At 40.6% G+C, this 8,407-nt stretch overlaps 1 pseudogene; it reads right to left on the bottom strand.

The window, feature by feature from the left end:
- Positions 1-689: 689 nt before the first annotated feature.
- Positions 690-3,338, bottom strand: LOC138428944 (olfactory receptor 4C46-like; annotated as a pseudogene).
- Positions 3,339-8,407: the final 5,069 nt, after the last annotated feature.

Raw genomic sequence — 8,407 nt, 5'->3', positions numbered from 1 at the left:
TTCACTTTCATAGCATATATACTATATTATACTTTATTTATTAATGTCTTTGTGATTCCATGGACTATACAGTACATAGATTTCTTCAGGCCAGAATACCTGAGTGTTTAGCCCATTCCTTTCTCCAGGTGATCTCTCCAACATAGGATTCAAACTTATGAATCTGCATTGTGGGCAGATTCTTTACCGCTGAGCTACCAGGGAAGCCCATATATACATATATGGGTATATATATATATATATATATATATATATATATATATATATATATATACACACACACACACACACACACACACACACCCTTTATTATTTCTGGTTTGGAAGTTCGTTTTTTTCTATTTGTTTCCTACTTATAAAAAGGAGATAATAGCAGTTTCTACCTCTTTGGATTGTTATGAAGATTACTCTCAATACCAATACATTTTATATTTCTTTAATTTTTTTATTAGAATGAATGCTTGTGAATCTATATACATTGTTGAATTTGGTAATATGCAAGAATATTCCAAATGTTTACCCTTGCCTAAATACTTATTTTTTTGCCATCATTTCTTCTGTCACTGCAGAATTTATGATTATAATGCTTAATTATTTTCTTTATATCATAAGTATTCATTTATAAGATTATTGACAATGCATTTTTGACCCTTGGTGCCACTGAATACATGTTAGGTTCCAATCACATTTTACGATTCATCTGAAATAACTTTCCTACTATACAGTTTCTTAATAGTGTTTTTCATCTGAGCAATTGTCAAAGTATAGATTAAAAGATTTAACATGGGAGTTATCATAGTGTAGAATACAGCCACTGCTTTATCAGTAGGTAAAGTAGTTGCTGGTTTCAAGTATACAAATATGCAGGGCACAAAAAATAGGACCACAACTGTTGTATAGGAGACACATGTGGAGAGAGCTTTTTGCCTTGCCTCCAAGCTTTGGGACCTTAAGGAGCGCAGAATGACCACGTAGGAGCCAATCAAGAGAAGGAAGTTTAACAGACAAAGGAAACCACTGTTGACAGCAGCAAAGAGCCCTAGAGTATTAGTACAGGCAAGATTGAGCAAAGGATTCAAGTCACACATAAAGTGATCTATGATATTAGGGCCACAGGAAGGTAATCTGAAGATGAAGATGATCTGTATGAATCTATGAAGAAAGCCTGCTACCCATGACACTCCCATTAACAGATGACATACTCGATGAGTCATGATGCTTGCATAGTGCAAGGGGCTTGCAGATGGCCACATAGTGGCCACAGGTCATCACAGTAAGCAGGATGACTTCAACATCTCCAAAGAAATGTTCCCCAAAATTTGGGTCATGCACGCATTAAATACAATGGTCTTTTTTTCATGGAGTGAATCTACTAACAGTTTAGGGGTATTGACAGAGGAATCATTTCAGTTCAGTTCAGTTCAGTTCAGTCGCTCAGTCATGTTCGACTCTTTGCAACCCCATGAAACTACAGCATGCCAGGCCTCCCTGTCCATCACCACCTGCTGGAGTCCACCCAAACCCATGCCCATAGAGAAGGTGATACCATCCAACCATCTCATCCTCTGCATTCTACTTCTCTTCCTGCCCTCAATCTTTCCCAGCATCAGGGTCTTTTCAAATGAGTCAGCTCTTTGCATCAGGTGGCCAAAGAATTGGAGTTTCAGCTTCAACAACAGTCCTTCCAATGAACACCCAGAACTGATCTCTTTTAGGAGGACTGGTTGGATCTCTTCACAATCCAAGGGAGTCTCAAGAGTCTTCTTCAACACTACAGTTCAAAAGCATCAATTCTTCAGCATTCAGCTTTGTTTATAGTCCAACACTCACATTCATACATGACCACTGGAAAAATCATAGCCTTGACTAGATGGACCTTTGTTGACAAAGTAATGTTTCTGCTTTTTAATATGCTGTCTAGATTGGTCATAACTTTCCTTCCAAGGAGTAAGTGTCTTTTAGTTTCATGGCTGCAGTCACCATCTGCAGTGATTCTGGAGCCCCCCAAAATAAAGTCTGACACTGTTTCCACTGTTTCCCCATCTATTTCCCATGAAGTGATGGGACCAGATGCCATGATTTTCGTTTTCTGAATGGTGAGCTTTAAGCCAACTTTGTCACTCTCCTCTTTCACTTTCATCAAGAAGCTTTTTAGTTCCTCTTCACTTTCTGCCATAAGGGTGGTGTCATCTGCATATCTGACATTATTGGTGTTTCTCCCGGCAAGCTTGAATCCAGCTTGTGCCTCTTCCAGCCTAGCATTTCTCATGATGTACTCTGAATATAAGTTAAATAAGCAGGTTGACAGTACACAGCCTTGATGTACTCCTTTTCCTATTTGGAAGCAGTCTGTTAATTCATGTCCAGTTCTGTTTCCTCCTCACCTACATGCAGGTTTCTCAAGAGGCAGATCAGGTGGTCTGGTATTCCCATCTGTTTCAGAATTTCCCACCGTTTATTGTGATCCACAGTCAAAGGCTTTGGCATAGTCAATAAAGCAGAAATAGATGTTTTTTGGGAACTGTCTTGGTTTTTGATGATCCAGCAGATGTTGGCAATTTGATCTCTGGTTCTCTCAAAGCTGCAGACTGAACCTTTGTAGGATTCCAACTCCAATCTTCAAGCCAGCTGAAAATGAATGGAAAAACATATTCCCTGTCCGGATTCCAGGCTCTCAGGATCTATAAACAATACGACTGAGCAACTATGCACAGCAGAGCATAACTATACATATATAACTGAATCAAGGTCAGGGGCAGTGACGGAGAGGAGATACCCCTTGTCCAAGGTAAGGAGCAGTGGCTGTGCTTCGCTGGGACAGCTGTGAAGAGATACCCCACGTCCAAGGTAAGAGAAACCCTAGTAAGATGTTAGGCACTGAGAGACAGCATCAGAAGGCAGGCAGACTGAAAACACAATCACAGACAACTAGCCAATTTGATCACATAGACCGCAGCCTTGTCTAACTCAATGAAACTAAGCCATGCCATGTAGGGTCTTCCAAGATGGATGGGATATGTTGGAGAGGTCTGACAGAATGTGGTCCACTGGAGAAGGGAATGGCAAACCACTTCAGTATTCTTGCCTTGAGAACCCCATGAGCAGTATGAAAAGTCAGAGGAATAGCAAGCATCAATAAAGGAGAGATAGGCCAGGAAATAGTACATAGGGGACTCTGATAATGAACTGGCAGTGATGGTGACCACAATGAGCACATTTGCTACCACAAACACAATATAGATGACTAAAAACCCAATAAATATGATTTTCTGCTTTTTTGGATTTTCTGTGAGCCCCTGTAGAATAAATTCTATAACATTATTCTTATTCTCCATATATTTAATGGTATGCATAGTTACATTGCTTGAGAAAAAATCATTTTTTTCTTAAATTGAACCTTGAAGTTATTAACATAATAAGTTATATATCTCTAGACTCTACTGAAATGTGAACACTTATGAGATTTTCTTTTTTTATTTTTCAGATAGGAAAAAAATGTTCTATTTCCTCAAAAATTATTCACATTATCTTTTGGAGTATGGTGATGTTTATAGACATGAGGAATTTAGTAAACATGGGCAGGGGATTTTCTCTGCACACTTAATCATGTGAGATGCCTCAGAGCCCAACATGAATCAGAAGATCTCTAGTTATAGTGACAGCAAAGTCTGAAAAGTGTAGAAGATGGATGTAAAGCCTATAAATGCAAGCTAAGCATCTTGGGTTTTTTTCTTTATTCTTGGTTTATGGGAAAGCAGGAAAAGTAGTTGAGAATTTGAATGTGGGATGAAGAAGGATTTGAGAAAGAGGGGATTTTAGATATATATCTAGTAAATATATTTGTATCACTTAGGTAAGGTGTACTGAGCTTCTGTAAGGTGATGAAAGATAAATAATTTCCAGTGTCAGACTGTTTATAGTAATTGAAAGTATAGCAGGATATTTATGATGGAAAGGTAATAAAGTAATACAGGAGCTATTATAATCAAATGACAAACATTTTGCCTAAATCCAATAACTTTATGATAGCTAATAAATATACTTTTAATGATTGATTGAAATCACCATAACAAGATAGTAAACTTTGTAGATGCTATTATTTCATCCATTTAGTACATGAGGAACATTCTCAAAGAAAAATGTTGGCAATAATGTTAACTGTCATATTACCAAAAATTTAATCAACCCCTAATTATGCTCCAAGTGATTTGTAGAAGGTTTTTTAAAAATTCTCATTATAGGACAGAAAAAGATGGCGGAGGAATAGGACGGGAAGATCACGTTCTCCCTCACAAATTCCTCAAAAGAACATTTCAACACCGAGCAAACTCCACAAAACAACTTCTGTAGGCTGGCAGAGGACATCAGGCAACCAGAAAAGCAGACCATTGTCTTCAAAAACAGGTAGGAAAAAATATAAAAGACGAAAAAGGAGACAAAGGAGGTGGGGAGGGAGCTCCGTCCCGGGAAGGGAAGCCCGTCCCGGGAAGGGAATTTTAAGAAGAGAGGTTTCCAAACACCAGGAAACACTCTCCCTGCCGAGTCTGTGGCGAGCCTTGGAAACACAGAGGGCAACATAACAGGAAGGAAAAATAGATAAATAATTAAAACCAAGAGATTACAAGCCCACCAGTAACTCCCCCAGCGGAAAAGCAGCACAGACGCCTGCATCCGCCATTGGGAAGTGGGGGCAGGGCAGGGGCGCGCGGGAGGCGCGGGCTGCAGAGCTTTGTAAGAATCGGGCAGGAACGCCCCACGCGCAACCAGAACGATCTAACCTGGGCTAGCAAACCAGACTGTGGGATAGCTACCACGCGAAAAGCTCGAACATAAGACACCGCCAGGACTGAGCACAGAACAAAGGACGGAGCGGAAAAAGCCGGCTGCAGACCATTCCCCGCCGGGGACAGGCAGCCAGAGCCGTAAGGACTGGAAAGGGGCAATTGCAGACCCGGAGAGACTTTACTTACCTAACTGCAAGCAGGCTCCTTTGCTAAGACTTCTGGGGGTGCTGGACAGTCACAGTCTGCCTCACGGGGTGCGCCAGCGGTCCACCCAGAGAGCTGAGCGGTAGCGGCGGAAAAGGTGACAAGCCCCGGCGATCGCGCTCGCCAAACTCCTGAGCTACTCGGACCTGGGAAGGGCACAAAGCGCAGTCCCAGCCGCATTTGTGCCTCTGAGGGCTGCCTGAGGGCCGAACCTGAGCGGCTTGGACCGGGGAAGTGCACGCAGCCTAGGGCCGGCCCCAGACGGTTCCCGGCTGAGCATCGTAGAGCCGGAGTGGTTTGTACGCCGCGAGAAAGGACAGGTCAAGCGGGGCAGAGATACTGTGTACATACGACAGTGCTATTTGTTTGCAGCATCCCCCCTCCCCACAGCGCGACTGAACTAGTGAGCCTAAAAACCAGCAAACAGAAGAAGTTAAACAGAGGGAACCACCTTGGAAGTGAGCCCACACGGCCCATAACATCAGAGAAGAGCCAGATATATTTTTAATTTTTTAATATTTTTAAAATCATTCTTTTTTTTTTTGCCTTTTGCTTTTTTTTTCTTTTTTTTCCGAGCTTTTTTTTAATTGTTAAGTCTTCTATTTCTCCTCTAATTTTTATTTCTATAACCTAGTATTACTATTTTTTTAAAAAAAAGACTTTTTTTTTTTTTAAGGCAAACACCATATATACTCTTTGGATGGTTGTTGGTGTTTTGTTTTGTTTTTTTTTGTTTGTTTGTTTGTTTTTTAATAATTCTTTTTTTTTCTTTCTTCCTTTTTCCTTCTGCTTTTCCTTAATATTGTATCTTTGAAAATCCAACCTCTACTCCAGATTTTTAATCTTTGTTGTCAATTTTGTACATTTAAAAACCCAAACCTCACTACCCAAGTTTACCTGAGAGCGAGATTACTGACTTGTCCACTCTCTCCTCCTCTGGCCTCTCCTCTTTCTCCACCAGGTGGCCTCTGTCTCTTTTCTCCCCCATCTCTTCTCTATCCAACTCTGTGAATCTCTGTGTGTTCCAGACGGTAGAGAACACCTAAGGAACTGGTTACTGGCAGGATTTGTCTCTCTCCTACTCATTCCTCTCTCTTATCCTCCTGGTCACCTCTGTCTACTTCCTCCCTCTCCTCTTCCCTGTATAACTCTGTAAATACCTCTGAGCGGTCCAGACTATAGAGCGCACATAAGGAAGTGACTACTGGCTAGCCTGCTCTCTCCTCTCTTGATCTCACCGCATCTCATTCCAGTTACCTCTAACTACCCCCTCCATCTTCTCTTCTCCTTGTAACTCAGTGAACCTCTCTGAGTGTCCCTCAAGGTGGAGAAACTTTTCATCTTTAACCTAGATGTTTTATCATCGGTGCTGTATAGATGGAGAAGTCTAGAGGCTACTGTGAAAATAAAACTGAAAACCAGAAGCAGGAAGCTTAAACCCAAAGCCTGAAAACATTAGAGAACTCTTGAATTCAGGGAACATTAAGCAATAGGAGCTCATCAAATGCCTTCATACCTACACTGAAACCAAGCTCCACCCAAGGGCCAACAAGTTCCAAAACAAGACATACCACGCAAATTCTCCAGCAACACAGGAACACTCCCCTGAGCCTCAATATACAGGCAGCTCAAAATTATCCCAAAACCTTTGATGTCTCATAACCCATTACGGGTCACTCCATTGCACTCCAGAGAGAAGAAACCCAGCTCCACCCACCAAAACTCCAACACAAGCCTCCCTAACCAGGAAACCTTGACAAGCCACTGATAGAACCCCACCCAAAGTGAGGAAGCTCCATAATAAAGAGAACTCCACAAATTATCAGAATATAAAAAGGCCACCCCAAACGCAGCAATATAACCAAGATGAAGAGACAGAGGAATACTCAGCAGGTAAAGGAACAGGAGAAATGCCCACCAAACCAAACAAAAGAGGAAGAAGTAGGGAATCTACCGGAGAAGGAATTCCGAATATTGATAGTGAAAATGATCCAAAATCTTGAAATCAAAATGGAAACACAGATAAATAGCCTAGAGACAAGGATTGAGAAGATGCAAGAAAGGTTTAACAAGGACCTAGAAGAAATAAAAAAGAGTCAAAATATAATGAATAACACAATAAATGAGATCAGAAACACTCTGGAGGCAACAAATAGTAGAATAACGGAGGCAGAAGATAGGATTAGTGAAATAGAAGATAGAATGGTAGAAATAAATGAATCAGAGAGGAAACAAGAAAAACGAATTAAAAGAAACGAGGACAATCTCAGAGACCTCCAGGACAATATGAAACGCTCCAACATTCGAATTATAGGAGTCCCAGAAGAAGAAGACAGAAAGAAAGATCATGAGAAAATCCTTGAGGAGATAATAGTTGAAAACTTCCCTAAAATGGGGAAGGAAATAATCACCCAAGTCCAAGAAACACAGAGAGTCCCAAATAGGATAAACCCAAGGCGAAACACCCCAAGACACATATTAATCAAATTAACAAAGATCAAACACAAAGAACAAATATTAAAAGCAGCAAGGGAAAAACAACAAATAACACACAAGGGGATTCCCATAAGGATAACAGCTGATCTGTCAATAGAAACTCTTCAGGCCAGGAGGGAATGGCAAGACATACTTAAAGTGATGAAAGACAATAACCTACAGCCCAGATTACTGTACCCAGCAAGGATCTCCTTCAAATACGAAGGAGAAATCAAAAGCTTTACAGACAAGCAAAAGCTGAGAGAATTCAGCACCACCAAACCAGCTCTCCAACAAATTCTAAAGGATATCCTCTAGACAGGAAACACGAAAAGGGTGTATAAACCCGAACCCAAAACAATAAAGTAAATGGCAACGGGATCATACTTATCAATAATTACCTTAAACGTAAATGGGTTGAACGCCCCAACCAAAAGACAAAGACTGGCCGAATGGATACAAAAACAAGACCCCTCTATATGCTGCTTACAAGAGACCCACCTCAAAACAAGGGACACATACAGACTGAAAGTGAAGGGCTGGAAAAAGATATACCACGCGAATAGAGACCAAAAGAAAGCAGGAGTGGCAATACTCCTTTCCGATAAAATAGACTTTAAAACAAAGGCTGTGAAAAGAGACAAAGAAGGCCACTACATAATGATCAAAGGAACAATCCAAGAAGAAGATATAACAATTATAAATATATATGCACCCAATATAGGAGCACCACAATATGTAAGACAAATGCTAACAAGTATGAAAGGGGAAATCAACAATAACACAATAATAGTGGGAGACTTTAATACCCCACTCACACCTATGGACAGATCAACTAAACAGAAAATTAACAAAGAAACGCAAACTTTAAATGATACATTAGATCAGTTAGACCTAATTGATATCTATAGGACATTTCACCCCAAAACAATGAATTTCACCTT

The sequence above is a fragment of the Ovis canadensis genome, chromosome 24 (genome assembly GCF_042477335.2).
Source record: "Ovis canadensis isolate MfBH-ARS-UI-01 breed Bighorn chromosome 24, ARS-UI_OviCan_v2, whole genome shotgun sequence".
NCBI classification, from domain to species: domain Eukaryota; kingdom Metazoa; phylum Chordata; class Mammalia; order Artiodactyla; family Bovidae; genus Ovis; species Ovis canadensis.
Note: the sequence above shows the minus strand (reverse complement) of the source record. Positions and strands in the feature narration are given on the sequence as shown.